The 17,148-nt window shown below is 40.0% G+C and overlaps 1 long non-coding RNA gene across 1 annotated transcript in view; it reads left to right on the top strand.

The window, feature by feature from the left end:
* The first annotated feature begins 8,726 nt into the window (after positions 1-8,726).
* Positions 8,727-17,148, top strand: part of LOC118009390 — a 211,440-nt gene continuing 203,018 nt past the window's right edge. The window contains exon 1 of the long non-coding RNA XR_004678910.1: positions 8,727-8,767. This is a non-coding gene — a long non-coding RNA (uncharacterized LOC118009390). The remainder of the gene's footprint in view (positions 8,768-17,148) is intronic.

The following is a 17,148-nucleotide window of genomic DNA, read 5'->3' as shown; positions in this document are numbered from 1 at the left end:
GCTATAAACATCGGGGTGCACGTACCCTTTCGGATCCCTACTTTTGTGTCTTTGGGGTAAATACCCAGTAGTGCAATTGCTGGATCATATGGTAGCTCTATTTTCAACTTTTTGAGGAACCTCCATACAGTTTTCCAGAGTGGCTGCACCAGCTTGCATTCCCACCAACAGTGTAGGAGGGTTCCCCTTTCTCCACATCCCCGCCAACATCTGTCATTTCCTGACTTGTTAATTTTAGCCATTCTGACTGGTATGAGGTGGTATCTCATTGAGGTTTTGATTTGCATTTCCCTGATGCTGAGCGATATTGAGCACTTTTTCATGTGTCTGTTGGCCATTTGGATGTCTTCTTTGGAAAAATGTCTGTTCATGTCTTCTGCCCATTTCTTGATTGGATTCTTTGTTCTTTGGGTGTTGAGTTTGATGAGTTCTTTATAGATTTTGGATACTAGCCCTTTATCTGATATGTCATTTGCAAATATCTTCTCCCATTCTGTCGGTTGTCTTTTGGTTTTGTTGACTGTTTCCTTTGCTTTGCAAAACCTTTTTATCTTGATGAAGTCCCAATAGTTCATTTTTGCCCTTGCTTCCCTTGCCTTTGGCGATGTTTCTAGGAAGAAGTTGCTTCGGCTGAGGTCAAAGAGGTTGCTGCCTGTGTTCTCCTTTAGGATTTTGATGGACTCCTGTCTTACATTGAGGTCTTTCAACCATTTAGAGTCTATTTTTGTGTGTGGTGTAAGGAAATGGTCCAGTTTCATTCTTCTGCATGTGGCTATCCAATTTTCCCAACACCATTTGTTGAAGAGACTGTCTTTGTTCCATTGGACATTCTTTCCTGCTTTGTCGAAGATTAGTTGACCATAGAGTTGAGGGTCCATTTCTGGGCTCTCTATTCTGTTCCATTGATCTATGTGTCTGTTTTTGTGCCAGTACCATGCTGTCTTGATGATGACAGCTTTGTAATAGAGCTGGAAGTCTGGAATTGTGATGCCGCCGGCTTTGCTTTTCTTTTTCAACATTCCTTTGGCTATTCGGGGTCTTTTCTGGTTCCATACAAATTTTAGGATTATTTGTTCCATTTCTTTGAAAAAAGTGGATGGTATTTTGATGGGGATTGCATTGAATGTGTAGATTGCTCTAGATAGCATTGACATCTTCACAATATTTGTTCTTCCAATCCATGAGCATGGAACGTTTTTCCATTTCTTTGTGTCTTCCTCAATTTCTTTCATGAGTATTTTATAGTTTTCTGAGTACAGATCCTTTGTCTCTTTGGTGAGATTTATTCCTAGGTATCTTACGGTTTTGGGTGCAATTGTAAATGGGATCGACTCCTTCATTTCTCTTTCTTCTGTCTTGTTGTTGGTGTATAGGAATGCCACTGACTTCTGTGCATTGATTTTATATCTTGCCACTTTACTGAATTCCTGTATGAGTTCTAGCAGTTTTGGGGTGGAGTCTTTTGGGTTTTCCACATAAAGAATCATATCATCTGCAAAGAGTGAGAGTTTGACTTCTTCTTTGCCAATTTGGATGCGTTTGATTTCTTTTTGTTGTCTGATTGCTGTGGCTAGGACTTCCAATACTATATTGAATAGCAGTGGTGATAGTGGACATCCCGCCGTGTTCCTGACCTTAGGGGAAAAGCTCTCAGTTTTTCCTCATTGAGAATGATATTCGCTGTAGGTTTTTCATAGATGGCTTTTATGATATTGAGGTATGTACCCTCTATGCCTATACTCTGAAGAGTTTTGATCAAGAAAGGATACTGTACTTTGTCAAAAGCTTTTTCTGCATCTATTGAGAGGATCATATGATTCTTATTCTTTCTTTTGTTAATGTATTGTATCACATTGATTGATTTGCGGATGTTGAACCAACCTTGCAGCCCAGGGATAAATCCCACTTGGTCATGGTGAATAATCCTTTTAATGTACTGTTGGATCCTATTGGCTAGTATTTTGGTGAGAATTTTTGCATCCATGTTCATCAGAGATATTGGTCTGTAATTCTCCTTTTTGATGGGGTCTTTGTCTGGTTTTGGGATCAAGGTAATGCTGGCCTCATAAAATGAGTTTGGAAGTTTTCCTTCCATTTCTATTTTTTGGAACAGTTTCAGAAGAATAGGTATTAATTCTTCTTGAAATGTTTGGTAGAATTCCCCTGGGAAGCCATCTGGCCCTGGGCTTTTGTTTTTTGGGAGATTTTTGATGACTGCTTCAATTTCCTTAGTGGTTATAGGTCTGTTCAGGTTTTCTATTTCATCCTGGTTCAGTTTTGGTAGTTGATACATCTCTAGGAATGCATCCATCTCTTCCAGGTTATCTAATTTGCTGGCATAGAGTTGCTCATAATATGTTCTTATAATTGTTTGTATTTCTTTGGTGTTAGTTGTGATCTCTCATCTTTCATTCATGATTTTGTTGATTTGGGTCATTTCTCTTCTCTTTTTGATAAGTCTGGCCAGGGGTTTATCAATCTTGTTAATTCTTTCAAAGAACCAGCTCCTAGTTTCGTTGATCTGTTCTGTTCTTTTAGTTTCTATTTCATTGATTTCTGCTCTGATCTTTATGATTTCTCTTCTCCTGCTGGGTTTAGGCTTTATTTGCTGTTCTTTCTCCAGCTCCTTTAGGTGTAGAGTTAGATTGTGTACTTGAGACCTTTCTTGTTTCTTGAGAAAGGCTTGTATTGCTATATACTTTCTTCTTAGTACTGCCTTTGCTGCATTCCAAAGATTTTGAACAGTTGTGTTTTCATTTTCATTGGTTTCCATGTATTTTTTTAATTCTTCTTTAATTTCCTGGTTGACCCATTCATTCTTCAGTAGGATGCTCTTTAGCCTCCATGTATTTGAGTTCTTTCCGACTTTCCTCTTGTGATTGAGTTCTAGTTTCAAAGCATTGTGGTCTGAAAATAGGCAGGGAATGATCCCAATCTTTTGGTACCGGTTGAGACCTGATTTATGACCTAGGATGTGATCGATTCTGGAGAATGTTCCATGGGCACTAGAGAAGAATGTGTATTCCATTGCTTTGGTGGAATGTTCTGAATATGTCTGTGAAGTCCATTTGGTCCAGTGTGTCATTTAAAGTCTTTATTTCCTTGTTGATCTTTTGCTTAGACGATCTGTCCATTTCAGTGAGGGGGATGTTAAAGTCCCCCACTATTATTGTATTGTTGTCGATGTGTTTCTTTGCTTTTGTTATTAATTGGCTTATATAATTGGCTGCTCCCATGTTAGGGGCATAGATATTTACAATTGTTAGATCTTCTTGTTGGATAGATCCTTTAAGTAGGATATAGTGTCCTTCCTCATCTCTTATTACAGTGTTTGGTTTAAAATCTAATTTGTCTGATATAAGGATTGCCACCCCAGCTTTCTTTTGGTGTCCATTAGCATGGTAAATGGTTTTCCACCCCCTCACTTTCAATCTGGGGGTGTCTTTGGTTCTAAAATGAGTCTCTTGCAGACAGCATATCAATGGGTCTTGTTTTTTAATCCAGTCTGTTAGCCTGTGTCTTTTGATTGGGGCATTGAGCCCATTTACATTCAGGGTAACTATTGAAAGATAGGAATTTAGTGCCATTGTATTGCCTGTAAGGTGACTGTTACCGTATATTGTCTGTGTTCCTTTCTGGTCTTTGTTGCTTTTAGGCTCTCTCTTTGCTTAGAGGACCCCTTTCAAGATTTCCTGTAGGGCTGGTTTTGTGTTTGCAAATTCCTTTAGTTTTTGTTTGTCCTGGAAGCTTTTTATCTCTCCTTCAATTTTCAATGACAGCCTAGCTGGATAGAGTATTCTTGGCTGCATATTTTTCTCATTTAGTGCTCTGAATATATCCTGCCAGTCCTTTCTGGCCTGCCAGGTCTCTGTGGATAGGTCTGTTGCCAATCTAATGTTTCTACCCTTGTAGGTTACATATCTCTTCTCCCGAGTTGCTTTCAGGATTTTCTCTTTGTCTATGAGACTTGTAAGTTTTACTATTAGATGTTGGGGTGTTGACCTATTTTTATTGATTTTGAGAGGGGTTCTCTGTGCTTCCTGGATTTTCATGCCTGTTTCCTTCCCCAAATTAGGGAAGTTCTCTGCTATAATTTGCTCCATTATACCTTCTGCCCCTCTCTCTCTTTCTTCTTCTTCTGGGATCCCAATTATTCTAATGTTGTTTCGTCTTCTGGTATCGCTTATCTCTCGAATTCTGCCCTCGTGATGCAGTAGTTGTTTATCTCTCTTTTTCTCAGCTTCTTTATTTTCCATCATTTCATCTTCTATATTACTGATTCTCTCTTCTGCCTCATTTATTCTAGCATTTAGCGCCCCCATTTTTTATTGCACCTCATTAATAGCCTTTTTGATTTCTACTTGGTTGGATTTTAGCTCTTTTACTTCTCCAGAAAGGGTTTCTCTAATAACTTCCATATTTTTTTCAAGCCCAGCTAGTATCTTTAAAGTGATGATTCTGAACTCTAGATCTGACATCGTACTAATGTCCGTATTGAGTAGGTCCCTGGCAGTCAGTACTACCTCTTGTTCTTTTTGTTGAGGTGATTTTTTCCGTCTTGTCATTTTGTGCAGAGGAGAATAGATTAATAAGAGAACAAAATGCTAGCAGAGTAACCACGTCCCCATAAAATATAGTCTAAACAAATCAGAAAAGACCTGAAGCAGTGGGATAAGAAAGGGAAAGAGAGAAAAAAGAAAAAGAAAAAAAAGAAAAAGAAAAAGATAAAGATAAAGATAAAAACAAAAACAAACAAAACAAAACAACAACAACAACAAAAAAACCAGAATGTGATCAAATATGATCAGGCTGGTATATAGATCAGTGCCACACACTAGATTTGGGGTGTATTTTGGTCTTTTAGAAGAAAGTGCCTCCCAAAATTTTAAAAAAAGAAAAACTTATATATGTACAAAAATAAGGGTTGATATGATGAAGGGATGGAATATGACTGTAAAAATGGAAATTATAAAAAATTTTATAAAAGGAATTGATAAGAAGTTGTTTGAAAAAAGAAAGAAGAGGAGTTAAAAAAAGAAAAAAGAAAAAGAAAAAAAAAGGGAGAGGATGTGATCAGGCAGGGGAATAGAAAACACCATATACTAGAGATTTAGGGTATATTTTAATGTGTTAGAAGAAACTATCTCAAAATTTTAAAGAGAGAACAACTTATATATATAAGCCAAAAATATGGGTAACTACTATGAAGGGATAGAATATAACTCTAAAAATGAAAAATAAATTTTTTTTTTAAAGGGATTGATAAGATGTTGGTTGAAAAAGGGAAAAAGAAAAATTCAAAAAGACAGTTAAAAAAAATTAACTTTAAAAGACTAAAGAATCATGGTAAAAAAGCCGTGAATTCTATGTGCAGTAGTCCCCTAGCGCTGGAGTTCTGACGTTCTCATTGATCGGTAAACTTGGTCTTGGCTGGCTGTTCTCGCTGATCTTCTGGGGAGGGGCCTGTTGCCGTGGTTTCCAAATGTCTCTGCCGGAGGCGGAATTGCCCCGCCCTTGCCCCCTCCCGGCTAAGTAATCTGCTCGGGTTTGCTCTCTGGAGCTTTTGTTCCCTGCAAGCTTTCCGTACAGCTTTGGAGGCGGAGAGTGAAAATGGCGGCCTCCCAATCTCCGCCCCGGAGGAGCCGAGAACTCGGGGCCCCGCTCCTCAGTGCGCCCCCAGAGAAAAGCAGTCGATCACTCCCGACTCCCCGGTCTCCGGCCGCACTCTGTGTTCGCCCGGCCTGTGACCGCGCGTTTCTATCTCTGGCATCCGACCCCGTGTGGAGTCTCCAAACCCAGCAGATCCCTGCAGTGCGCTCCCACACCTCTCCTCCAGGGGGAAGAAGGTGAGTCTCCCCGGATCTGCCGCTTGTTGGGTCCCTGCTGGAGGAGCAGGGGCCCGACTGGGCCGCGGATCACGGTTTATGGCCACCCCGAGCTGAGAGCCCGCGCCTGGGCTCCGCCTCTGCAGCCGGCTTCCCGCTCCGATCCCTGGGAGCTCTGCCACACTCAGGCACCCCCGGTCTTTCTGTGACCCCGAGGGTCCTGAGACCACACTGTCCTGGAGGGTTCCACCCCCCGCTTAGCCACCGGAGTGACGTCCCTCCGCGGAGCAGACTTTTAAAAGTTCCGATTTTGTGCTCCGCGGCTCTATCACTTGCCAGAAGCAGCCGACGGAGGCCCCTCCCCCGCCGTCTATCCTCCCGAATATCGCCGCGGATTCACTTCTCCCCACGTCCTACCTTCCAGAAAGTGGTCGCTTTTCTGATGAGAGAGTTGTTGCTCTTCTTTTCTTCAATCTCCTGTTGAGTTCGTAGGTGTTCAGAATGGTTTGATCCCTATCCAGCTGAATTCCTGAGAGGAGACGAAATCCAGGTCTCCTACTCCTCCGCCATCTTGCTCCGCCCTAATTTGAAATCTTTATACATTCATCTGTCTGGACACTTGGGCTGTTCCATAATTTAGCTATTGTAAATAATGCTGCTATAAATATAGGGGCATGTATCTTTTCAAATTAGTGCTTTTGTATTCTTTGGGTGAATACCCATTAGCAGAATTACTGGATCATATGGTAATTCTATTTTTAATTTTTTTCTATTTTTAATTTTCTGAGGAACCTCCATGCTGTTCTCCATAGTGGCTGCACCAACTTACATTCCCACCAAAAGCACATGAGGATTCCTTTTTATCCACATCCTCACTAACACTTGTTTCTTGTATTATTTTAGCCATTCGGACAGGTGTGAGGTGATATCTCATTGTGGTTTTGATTTGCATTTCCCTGATGATGAGTGATGTTGAGCATCTTTTCATGTGTGTATTGGCCATCTGGATGTCTTCTTTAGAGACATGTCTGTTCATATCGTCTGCCTACTTTATATGGGAGTATTTGGTTTTTGTGTGTTGAACTGTATAAGCTCCTTATATATTTTTGATAGTAACTTCATCGAATATGTCATTTACAAATATCTTCTCCCATTCAGTAGACTGTCTTTCTGTTTTGTTGGTGGTTTCCTTTGTTCTGCAGAAGCTTTTTTTTTTTTTAATTTTGGTGTGGTCCCAATAGTTTATTTTTGGTTTTGTCTCCCTTGCCTCAGGAGACATATCTAGAAAAATGTTCCTATGGCCGATGTCAAAGAAATTAATACCTATGCTCTCTTCTAGGATTTTTCTGGTTTCAGGTCTCACATTTAGGTCTTTAATTCACTTTGAGTTTATTTTTGTGTATGGTGTAAGTTGGGTGTCCAGTTTCATTCTTTTGCATGTAGCTGTCCAGTTTTCCCAGCATCATTTGTTGAAGAGACTGTCTTTTTCCCATTGCATATTCTTGCCTCCTTTGTTGAAGATTAATTGATTATATAATTGTGGGTTTATTTCTGGGTTCTCTACTCTATTCCATTGATCTATATGTCTGTTTTTGTGCCAGTACCATACTGTTTTGATCACTACAGCTTTGTAGTCTATCTTGAAATCTGGGATTGCAATACTTTCAGTTTTGTTCTTCTTTTTCAAGATTACTAGGACTATTCGAGGTCTTCTATGGTTCCATACAAATTTTAGGATTATTTGTTTTAACTTCAATTACCTTTTTAACTGCATTCCTCAAATTTTGCTATATAGTGGTTTTTTTTTATTTTTTCAGATTATTTGTATGATTTCTCCATCAAGCCATGAATTATTTACAAGTGTGTTTTTAACTTTCTAAATACATGGGCTTTCTAATTTTAATATTATTGAGATCAGAGAATGCAGATTTTTTATTATAGGATTCTTTGAAATTTATTGAGACTTTCCTTATGTGGTTACTTTTTGTAGATAGCCCATGTATACTTAATAGAATGTTTATTCTCTAACTATATTCCATAAATGTACATTAATACATGGATTATTAATTGGGTTCTTCAAATATTCTATGTACTTTCTGACTCTTTGCTTACTTGATTTTTAAATTAACTGAGAGAGGTGTGTTAAAACCTTTCACTATAGTGATGGTTGATTTGTCCATTTCTTCTTTTCATTCTATAATTGTTATTGTCTGTATTTGAAGGTATATTTTATTGTATGCATACAGGTTTAGTATTTTTACATCTTTCTGGAGAACTAACTTTTTATTAATATGTAGAAGCCCGCTCCACTAATAATTTTTTTCCCTTAAAGATTATTTTTTGTCTGGTATTATTGTAACCATACCAGATTTCTTTTCGTTAATCCATGCTTAACATGTAGTTTTTCTGTATTTTTAATTTTTCTGTGGTTTATTTTTAGATGTTCCTTTTGTAAATTTCACTTTAGATGTGACTTTTAAAAAATATTTAGTTTGACAGTCTTTGTCTTTTAGTTGGGCAGTTGCGTCCACTTACATTTATTTGGATCCATTTCTTCCCTTGCCTTTTGTGATTTTTGTTGGCCAGACCTCTTTTGTGTAGTAAGAACTTTGAGCTTTTCCCCTTCAGGTAATTGGAAATGATCAAGATGTTTATTGAATAGAGTTTAATACACGTACACAGATACATGCCCCATAGGAAGTAGATTATTTTTATCTTCATTTTACATCTGAGGAAACTGAGCCAGACTGGTTAATTGTCAGGCTTTAGGTCACAGAACTAGTATGTGACTAAATTTGAACCAAGATCTAGAATTGGGCCCCAAGTCCATCATCCTTTCATGCTTCCATCTTGTCTCCAGAATAGAGAGGTTCTGTCATCTACAGTGGGACTACAGATGGCAGGAAAGATCAAAGGAGGCAGAGGACTTCCAGGAGAAGCTGGTAAGGTATGTTGAGCTCAGAACTTTTATTGTCCTTAAAAAGAGGTTGAATAGAGTTTTGAAAGTGAATGACATTTTGCTTTGTTGTTGTTTCTTTGATGAAATTTATTCATTGGAAAGTGATGATGTTTGCTACAATAAAAGTGGTATTTAAACACAGGGTCATTTTTTTTTTTTTAGTCATGGTATTTCACCCATAATAAAATAAAAGTTTTATAAAACCATAATTTGGAACAGAAATAAATGGTGACTTTTGTCAGTTTTCTTGGTAACTGAAGAGAACTATTATTATTGTTGAACAAGTCTGACAATGAGAAGACCTAACCCCAAGTCCATTTCAATGATTCGAGAAGATCAAAGCATGGTATTTCTCTGTTAAATTATTCTGTTTTCTTATTAAATAATCACTTGGCAAAAATTTCTTGAGCATTTTCTTAGGGTCCTGAAGCTAGTTTTAGTAATAAGTTTAGGATTTGAGAGGAAGCAATAGTCTGGTTAAATAAAACTTTAATCATTAATTGTCTAAAATTATAGAGATCGTGTGATTAAGGTGTAGGGAGGGGACTGGAACTCTTTGGGGGGATTAACGAATCTGTAAATGCAAACAGCCTGATTTTCTTTATGGATTCAATGAAACTTCAAGATAATTCTTTCTTCATGTTAGGTCACAGCAGCAGCTTTCTAGACCCAGTGCCAGATCCCCTTGTCCAAATTGCAACCCCTTCATAGTGATGCGGAGTTCTTTTTTTTTTTTTTTAATATTTTATTTATTTATTTGACAGAGAGCGACACAGCGAGAGAGGGAACACAAGCAGGGGGAGTGGGGGAGGGAGAAGCAGGCTTCCCGCCGAGCAGGGAGCCCGATGTGGGGCTTGATCCCAGGACCCTGGGATCATGACCTGAGCCCAAGGCAGACGCTCAACAACTGAGCCACCCAGGTGCCCCGTGATGTGGAGTTCTGATAAGAGCTCTAAGTAGCTTGAACATGTTGAGGGAATCACATTGAAGCTGGCTTTAGAATCCTAGTTTTGTGGGACTAGGTCACTAATATTTTTGATAGAGTAAGCTGCAAAATCCATTTTCAAATGAAATATACTTATTCTAAAAGAAAAGGCCTTTTAAATGAGCAAAATGCAGTTCTAGGTCTTAAATTTGTTTGGGCATTTAACAAAGGCAGAATTTCACTTTGATTCACTGATAATCTAAGTCACCAAAACAGGATGCTGATTGTTGATGCGCCTTTTCTTCTGTTTTAGGATCATCTCTACTTTGTATTAGTATAGGAAGTGTGGGTGGTCTACAAGATATACCAACAGTTAAAAGATATTATAGTAAGCTTTTAGCTAGTCTCCTCACATCTATTCTTGTTCTGTATAATTTATGCACATATTGCTATTGAAGTAATTTTTTAAAAACTGTTGAAACTTATGGATGAAAGTACAACTTCAGTAGCTTGGGTGAAAAGCTATTCCCAGTCCAATCACAACCTGCCATTCTGATCTCACCTCCAATCCTTTATCACTACATCTAGACACACATGCACATGCACACAACACACACACACACACACAGTTTTGACCACAACAAGGTATTTGCTCTTTTCTTTGCATATGCTGTTCACACTGCCTGAAATACTCTTGACTCTCTACCACTATAATCTCAGTACCCAGATTAAATATCACTTCGTCTTTGAAGCCATACCGAACCTGCCTTTCATAGTTGCTCCCTTCCCTGTGCTCCTAAAGCACACTATAAATTCATCCTTTTATGGAATTTACCAATCATAGTTAGTAACCCATAAACTACAATACATTGCAATACAGGGAAAGCCCACAAAGAATCACTGTATGGGGATTAACTTTGCTCTCCCAGTTTACTCCCATTGCTCTTGTAACTCCTCACCTTGCTCCTTACTAGCTTGGGGGTGGAAAAAGAATAGACTTGTTGGCAGTGCATCTTAGACTTAAGTGTGTAATGGGGAATGTAAGAGGGGCTAGTACTAAGAAATGACAGCAAGGAGACCAGGGGGATTTCTGTGACCCCAGGGTGGTCTGTCTGGGCCTGCCGTGCTCAAGTGACCATCCATATCTGGGGGATGTACAGAAAATAGGCATAAGCAAATCAAAGGTTACCAGGAGAAAGAATACGTTCTGCTTACATCTAAGGAAAACTGGGATTGACTGAGCATGTGAAAAAAATAACCTTCTCCAAGTGCTGATATTTCTGTGAAACTCACATTGGTCCTACATCCTATTTTAATATAATGGTTAGAAATATAAATACATGTTTATGCTGAGGTATTATGAAAATAGTTCAGTTTTTGCTTATAATATGGAAAAGTGTGATAATCTGCTAACCACATCTTTAGAAAGATGGGCTATTCAAGGCTATAGACTAGTCTGGTAATACTAGTTAACAGTTGCCATTTACTCAGTGCCTTTTAAATCCCAAGCACTGTGAGGGATGCCTCACAACTATATTTTACTTTCACATATTTTATTTAATTTAATCCACACAAAAATACTTGTAGGCTTAGGTGCAATTATCTCCATTTTGTAGAATAGACAACTGATGCCCCAGGAGGTCGAAGAACTTGATCAGCGTCACCCACTTTGTGAGTAGAGTCTGAATTAGAATTGCAGTCTTTTTGCCTCCAAAGCACACACTCTTTCTGTCATACGAGGCTGCCTCACAAAGTAGCTTTTTTTAAAAAAAAGATTTTATTTATTTGAGAGAGAGAATGAGATAGAGAGAGAGAGCATGAGGGGGGGAGGGTCAGAGGGAGAAGCAGACTCCCTGCTGAGCAGGGAGCCCGACGCGGGACTGGATCCCGGGACTCCAGGATCATGACCTGAGCCAAAGGCAGTTGCTTAACCAACTGAGCCACCCAGGTGCCCACAAAGTAGCTTTTGAGAAATAACATCTATGAAGAAATAAAGAGCTTCTCAAAAACTGGACCTGCAAACTAACACCTATAACTCAGTAGCAAGCAATTCCACCAGTTAAGAGAAATATATGTAAGAAATCAATTTGACATTCAAAAAACATGCCTAGCACACCCAATGACTACAAAAATACTCAAAATAAACAATTAGATGTAGTTGTCTCTTGAGGGTTTTCCATCACTGTCCAGCCCAACGTGAGACCTTCTGACAAGATCTCCATGGACACCATGTAAAAGTCGTGACCTACAACCCTGTATGTCCATCGCCCTGTCCCACACTCATTCTTCCCTCTGTTTCTCTTGACTCTCCTCCTCACTGTATTCTCTGCCTTACACAGGGTTCTAGTTCCTCTGGGCACAGCCTTAGTGATTCTCTTGACCAAGTTTTGGGCTCTGTTTGGCAGTGTAGACCCAGATGGCCTTGACAGATACCTCTAGGATGGTGTTTATCTGGGAGTGGTTTGAAGACGACTTCTATACAGATTGTATTGGGAGGAGGCTTGTAGAATATCTGAGTTGACTGAATCAGGACCTCTGGGGAGTGGGTCCTGCAGTCTGCACTTTAATAGGGCTTTCTCGTTCATTCTTTTGTGACCAATACTTTACAAGTACTGCCCTACATTTCGTGTGACCACTAGGCATCCCTACCCTTTCTGTCATCCTCTGTAGTGACTCTCTCACATGTGAGAGCTCACTGGTGACCTGAATATACGATTACTTTGTTCCATTTGTGTGCTTAACTGGGGGCTGCTTATATTGCTTGGGCCTTTTAGGAAATCATATACTGAGAGTGACTGCCTGCCCTTTGCAATCACACATGTAATGTTCTCTTTGCTTCACATATAACCTGAGTTTCCCCAAAGCCTCATCTGTTTATGAGTACAAATAAAGCCGCTTAATGTTTATAACCCAAGTTTCACTGACTCATGCCTGGACCTACATAATACGAAACCTCAGTTGGCTGCAAAAGTCTCCCCCCCGTGTTTCCGAGGGCTGCCTCGCAGGTGCTATCAGCCCTGCTGCTCTGTACTGTGTGTTGCTTTTGGAATCATTCAGGCTATGCCTCTCCCTGACTCCAAGACTGGTGCCCCCCCCCCCCCCGCAGATGCTGATCCGCATGACTAGGACTGGGTGCTCTCTCTCTGTGCTCTCATAGCCGCAAATCCTCAGGGAGTTGAGTGGTGCCTTGTTCCCAGGCATCCTAATGGGGATGGAGCCACTCTGTGCCAGACATACAAGCAGAGAGGATGTTGTTCGCTCTGACTCTGTGTTGTATTTTTTTTCCATCTAAGCAACACTGTTACTTCCTTGGGCCCCCAAAGTCCCTTGCGGAACTATTTCATTTAATTTGTGCATGCAGCCCTCCTCTCTCCCACATCCCAAACACTAGCCTATATTTCCATCCACTTCTCCTGGGTGCCCACAAATAAACTATATACCCCCCACAAAACCTCTGTGAAAAATCTACTCCTTATAGACACTTCCACCTATTCGTCACACATGCTCAGCCACAAGTCTGAATCTCTGAAGCTCCTTTAAACTGAGGTTGATACTCTTCTTCTCCCGACCCATGGCGCACATGCGATAAGTTTCTGATTCCAGAGAACCCAGTTTGAGAGCTACTAACAAGATCTCTTGGTAAGAGACTTAAATTTTAGAGTATGAGATAGGCTGTCAGAGTGAGAGACCCCAGAGAGTACTGATATGGAAAATTTATTTCTTTTTCCTTTAAAAGAGAACATCTGATCTATAACTGTAGAATATGAAAGCAAGGGGAGAAGCAGAGACCTAAACCACATGCAGGATTCAGCGTTCTGAATGGAACACATTCTTCCCTACCTTCCTCCTCCTTTACCATATAGTGCCAGCTGTCATCAGAAGCTGTTTGCAAACCAATTACCATTCCTTTATCAGAAAGGAGGATAAAATCTTAACAAAGGAACAGATGATTGGGTGCCATTGGTCTTCTGACTCTGGAACTGCTTTAAAAAGGAAGTTGCATCTTTGCAGAATTATTATTATCAATCAGCCTTTATTGCTTCAGCCTTCTTTATTGCATTCTAACACACAAAGTAATGAAAACATATAATAAAGAGAATAAAACATGTAATGCATCACTGTGCAGATATTGCAATCATAGCAAATCCAATGTAAATGCCCTACAGGGAATATTTGAGCCTTCCAATAGTTTGCATGATACTACATCACATTATTTATCTACTAAACCTGTCATGCTCTGCTAAATATCATGCCAGCATCAACCCCAAATAGTACTACTCCTTCCCATCCTCCAAACGGAAGGCATATTTCTTTGCTGTCACTGGTTTTAATGTTTGCAAAGAGTAGCTCCAGCTCCTGAATAATTAATGCATAACGATTACTAAGCCACGGGTAGTTTACTATTCTAGCCCCTCTGGTCTTTGCAATGTTGCTTGCTTTAATATGCACTTCGAATTGGAACCAAGAGGTAGTAAAAGTCATTAAGATGGCATGAAGCTAAGTCAATAATGATTTACAGAGTTTGGATGCATTCCTGGGTTTTTCATTCTTGGCTCTCAAGCCCCATCTGCTGCTCATGTTCTGACTTGGTCTTCCTTTTGCAAATGCCTCTCCGATGACAGGGTTTCTTCCACTCTGTTTATACTTACTTAAAAGAGCTACTCTCAAGAGTTCAGGTCAAGTACACACTTGCTCTGTGGTATTTTCAACTCTAGAAGAACATTGAACATGACTAAATACATTGGGAATACGTGTGTCAAATATGCGCATGTCAAGAAACCCCATGATCTCAAATGGTATGGGCACCTAGTAAATACAAAATAATAATACTTGCAAGGGTGATTCACCTTTTGGAAGGGTCTTAAAAGCTAGATAGGAGGACTTCAAAAAGAAGGAGTAGCACCTTGCTCATGGTGAGAGTGGCAGAGTACTAATGTGAAGACTAACTCTTCTATGTGCTGCTTGTGGTTTCTGCTCAATGACATTCCTACAGACCAACTCAGGTTTTGGTAATTTCGGGGTGTGTAAGCTGTTCCATCTCAAAGGGCAGACATGGATCATTTTAGTGGACTTGCCTCTGAGCTGGAAGGATTCAGTGCTCCACAAATATCTAATGAGAAGACTTGACTATGGCAGGGAAAATTCCCCTTGCGTAGGCATTAGAAAGAGACCTGGTTGCTTCTAGAAGGCCAGTGACTCAAAGTTTGTTCTTCCTGATGCTTGGTCTGGGGCTAAACATATAATATACTATAGAAATTTGGCCAAAATATTTGTGGGGTGGCGGTGAAGAGAAGAATATGTTTTCAACACCATGCCACATTAAGCAATTGGAGGGCCACTTATAGCTTGGTGGCTCAGTGTTTTCCTTTTGTAGACTATTATGCCATTTCCCTTTCTTTTGGAGTGCCTCAAATGTCCACATCAAATGATGGTTTTTTGACATTTTAGAAATAAATGTATACATGACTTGAGACTGGTTCTATAGGTTGAAAAAATACCAGAATTTGCTTATGGTAGGCTATATCGTTAATTTTTTGTCGTGGTTTAGAAAATGTCTTTGACTAAATGGACGCCGGTGACCTATGTGTTAGCTTATGTCTAAAGGGTCAAACTTGCTATTTCCTCCTCACCCAGCCAACCAAGCCTTGTGTACTGTAATTGATGCTTTGCCCTTTCCAGCTCTTAAGTTGTTGCTAGGTCTAGCACTAGGTTAAATGGATGGGACCCTTATCATTGGTAGAGTAAATAGAAGTGAGGCTAAATGTGTGCATTGCTTTGTGACGACAACTGGTTTGCTAATGAATCATTTGTTAGAGAAGAATGAGGTGGAAGAGAGATATCTGCAGGATGACCAAAGAAACTCCCACAGTATGATGTATGATTAAATAACAGATTGAGTATCAAAATCTCTGAATACTTTGGAGAAATAGAGTATACAGAGTACAAATCAACATCACTTTCCATGACAGATTCCCAGTAAAAGAACCCTACTGAGTCAGGTTCCTCCACAGCTGATGATGTGCAATGGGACCATTGGATGCATTCTTGGTCTAGTTGGTTCGTTGCTGACTGCCATAGTGAAAGGGGGAGGTGGTGAGAGGAGTCAGAGAACCTCATGGAGTCCACAAAATGCTCTGATGCAGTCCTAGGGACTCTCCTTACCCCATCACCCTATCCCTCTGGATGTCAGAACCCCATCTTCCTTTCCATGTGCTTGTGGTTACTTGTGTGAGTGACCCAAGCCATTGAAGGTGGGGGGAAGTGACTGTCCATATCAGGTGAGTTGAATGGAACTGCCCAAAGGTCACATGAGCTTCACTCCTGCTTGTCAGTTGGTGGGTCACACCCAGACTGCCTTGGTCTGAGCACAGGCTCTGCCACCATGAAGCTCCTAGGTGTTAAATCTGAGTAGCTTCTCAGTGGTCCGCTATTCCTGTTCATGAGATCTCTCCTCTCTCCATCTTGCCGGCCATGAAATCATTTCCTAGACTGAGTGACATGGGGGCACCAAAGATCCTATTTTTCCAAATTTGTACCATCTTGCACCTGCACTTAAGCTTGTCAAACACGAGTGAAATATTTGACTCCATTGTTCTCTCCTGCTTTTGTGAGTAATTCATAATGTCTCAGTTGAGTTGGGGGAGTAACCTTGTAGAACATACAAAGAAATTCCAAGGAGGGAGAAAGTGGATGTGGGAAGGAGATTGAACATGATTAAAACTTAGAAAAATATTATCCTGCCATTATTTATTTTTAGAAATGCAAATAATTTCTTAAAGTGTATGGGATTTTGGGTAAGTAATTTAACCTCTCTGTGGCTCCATTTTTTCATTTTTAATAGGTATAAAAATTGCACATAATTCCTAAAGTTGAGAGAATTGAAGGATGTAATGCATATGAAGTACTTCATCTAGTACTGGGCATGCCACATAAAGATATGTTCAATGTGAAGGAGTAAGCCACTTTTACCACTCTAGAAGGCTGAAAAGCTAATATAGCTTCCAAAAGCTCCTCGCCATAGCCAGGGCTTGGGTCATGTTCTCAGCACCGCAGCCATGTGAAACAGGGAAACAGATTTGGGATTTAAAGTCAGAGGACCTGGATTCGAATTCCAGATGAACCTCTTATTACTATTTGACTTTAGCCTATTACTCAATGTAGTGGTTTCCTGTGCTGAACAAATTACCACACACTCTGTGGCTTAAAATAACAGAAATTTATTCTATAGTTCCAGAAGCTAGAAGTCCAAATTGGTTCCACTGGCCCCAAATCAAGGTGTCAACCGGCTGCAGTCCTCTGAAGGCTCTAGGGGACAATCCATTCCTTATCTCTTCCAGCTTCTGGTGGCTGCTAGTACTTCTTGGTTTGTGGTTGCATCACACCAATTTCCACCTCTGTGGTCATGTTGCTTCCTCGTGTGTGTGTGTGTGTGTGTGTGT

Source organism: Mirounga leonina, unplaced genomic scaffold (assembly GCF_011800145.1).
Source record: "Mirounga leonina isolate KUSES-001 unplaced genomic scaffold, KU_Mleo_1.0 Mir_127, whole genome shotgun sequence".
NCBI classification, from domain to species: Eukaryota; Metazoa; Chordata; class Mammalia; order Carnivora; family Phocidae; genus Mirounga; species Mirounga leonina.
The sequence above is the reverse complement of the archived record's forward strand: the minus strand, read 5'-3'. Positions and strand labels throughout refer to the sequence as shown.